This window comes from Chiloscyllium punctatum, unplaced genomic scaffold (genome assembly GCF_047496795.1).
Source record: "Chiloscyllium punctatum isolate Juve2018m unplaced genomic scaffold, sChiPun1.3 scaffold_491, whole genome shotgun sequence".
In the NCBI taxonomy this organism is placed as follows: Eukaryota; Metazoa; Chordata; class Chondrichthyes; order Orectolobiformes; family Hemiscylliidae; genus Chiloscyllium; species Chiloscyllium punctatum.
The window spans coordinates 132501-135000 of record NW_027310225.1 but is presented as its reverse complement, the minus strand read 5'-3'; the positions used below and the strand labels follow the sequence as shown (position 1 = coordinate 135000).

Sequence of the window (2500 nt, the reverse complement as noted above, 5' to 3'; positions counted from 1 at the left end):
GAAGACACAGCGGTGGCCTTCTGGCGACTTGGCCCCCGACAGCCCGACGTTCCGCCGTCCTCCCGATGGCCAGGAGGACCGTGCGGGGGTCGGCCGACGGCGTGGTAGGTGTGCCTGCACGGTGACGGAGCACACACCACGCCCGCCAACCCCTCCGTACCTCCCGAGACCGGTGGCAGGACGGAGCGGAAAACGTGCGGACTGAACGGGAGAGCCAAGAGCCAGCGATCCACGCGCGTGCGACCGTCCAAGTCACAGCGTTCGACGAAAACCTCCTCCCTCGGCCAGGCACTCGGCGCCAGCAGGGGAGACAGGATCAGACGCCCCGCCGGCCACTTAAGGCCGAGGACGAACCACGAGACGGGCGGCTGCAGCAGCGGGCGGCCTGCAGCTCCCAGCACTCTCAATCGATCAACCATCGAGTCGGGTCAGCGTGTCAAACCGGCGAGCTCCACGGTCAGGCCGGCGGCGCACCAGCACCGGACCTCCGCGGCTCCCTTCACTCTTTCCACTGCCAGCCAACCGAGAGACGGACCCAATGCGGACGTGCAGAGCTTAGGCAGACCCCCCACTGGAGGCTCAACACTTCGTGGCAGCTCCGTGTCCCAGAGACCAGGAGGGTTGGCACACACACACAGTGTGAACCACCGACAGCCATTCTGGGACCGGTGACAGCCGTGCTGGCCCCACTGCCACGACACAGACGGACGCCAGGCCGCGCTCCCCGGCGGGGGGATGGCGTCGAGCCTGACGAACGGAATGTGCAGGGTGGGGGGGAAAGGCCAAGCGCTCCGACGCCGGAGGGCTCCGGAGTCTGAACTTAGGGGGACAAAGAGGACGGGTCCTCTGCGACACCCCAGCCGCGCTCTCGCCAGCCAAGGCGAGTGCGATTGATTGCCAAACGACCCTCAGACAGGCGTGGCCCCGGGAAGAACCCGGGGCCGCAAAGTGCGTTCAAAGTGTCGATGATCAATGTGTCCTGCAATTCACATTAATTCTCGCAGCTAGCTGCGTTCGTCATCGACGCACGAGCCGAGTGATCCACCGTCAAGAGTTGTCTGAGTTTGTTTTAGGTCTCTCCCTCGCCAGAGGAAAGCGACCCGGACCGCACATACGCTCCCCACCTTGAGCTACAGCCACCTGCACGCCGGCGTGCGGGCGGAGCAGGGTGGCGTGAAGCGATGGGGAGCACCATCCTGGTGCGGCCCGCAGAAACATACGTCTATTGGGGGGAGGAGGACAGGGCGCCCAAGAGGCGATGCGTGCCCCAACGCACCGCAGCGACGGAGGCAGGATCACCGCCACCATGTCGCCCGCCTAGTATCACGAGGCGTGCAGCAGCTTTGCCCTAGGAAAAGCAGAGGCGGGAACGGGCACCGGCCATCGGTTCGGCAGCGTCACTGACGCGTGCACGTGGCGGCGTGTCGGCGAGCGGACTTCCTGCGAGGAGGCGGGGGCGGCACTCGCCCGAGCAGACGCCCGCCCGGCCCAGCCACCGCCGAGGTGGACTGGGAGTCGCGGCAACGGCTCGTCATACTCGTTCCCACACTCACAGCGCAGCTTGCCCGCAAGCCACCGACCACCGATCGACGCCAGGCGCCCCGACCGAGAGCGGGATCGCTCGTTCGCCCTGCTGGCAGTTCGCTGGGGATCACTACTGCACGGAGCTCGGAGACCGACGGGCGGCAACTCGAGAGTCTTTAAACCACCACCCCCATCCCGCAAGTGCAAAGAGGCTGTATACGCACAGACGGGTGAGGGGAATAGGTACCCCGTCGGGTTTGAAGGGAGCGTGACTAGATAGCAACGATGTAAACCCAGCCGATTTGGGAGCGAAAGACCGGCGCCTGCATCACCGGCTTCGTTTCCCGTGGCTGGAGAGTACACCGAAACCCTCCGTCTGTCGCGAGCTCCCGACGACGCGGTGCCGCCAAGCAGCAGGGCCGGACCTGGTGTGGCTCCCCTCGTCGATCACAGACCGGTCGGCACTACTGACGAGACGGTGGAACGGGCTTCGCCCCTTGTGACGAAGGGTGATGCGAACCCGCCCGCCCGCGTGCGTTCGGGGTGGACTCGGCAAACGGAGATTTGAAATCGGAAAGTGTCCTCCTGCCCCGCGCAGGTAGGCGCCCAACAGTTGTGGGGGGTTTGGCGGTGACCACGGCTGCAGGGCCTGCTACCCCGACGAGCTCTCCTGCTGGCCCCGAAACCACCCTCGCGAGACAAGTTGAAACGGAAACGGGCGTACCCCCAAGCCGACGATCCTTTCTTATTTGTTACTTTTTTTTTCACTTGCTCGAGTTGTGGGGATTTGGCGGTGACCACGGCTGCAGGGCCTGCTACCCCGACGAGCTCTCCTGCTGGCCCCGAAACCACCCTCGCGAGACAAGTTGAAACGGAAACGGGCGTACCCCCAAGCCGACAGAGATCCTTTCTTATTTGTTACTTTTTTTTTTCACTTGCTCGAGTTGTGGGGGTTTGGCGGTGACCACGGCTGCAG

The 2500-nt window shown here is 64.6% G+C and overlaps 1 non-coding gene across 1 annotated transcript; it reads right to left on the bottom strand.

Annotated features, from left to right (window-relative positions):
* Positions 1-902: 902 nt before the first annotated feature.
* On the bottom strand, positions 903-1056 carry LOC140472987 (5.8S ribosomal RNA). Its single transcript, XR_011958003.1, has one exon. It is a non-coding gene; the product is annotated as a 5.8S ribosomal RNA (ribosomal RNA).
* Between the last annotated feature and the right edge of the window lie 1444 nt (positions 1057-2500).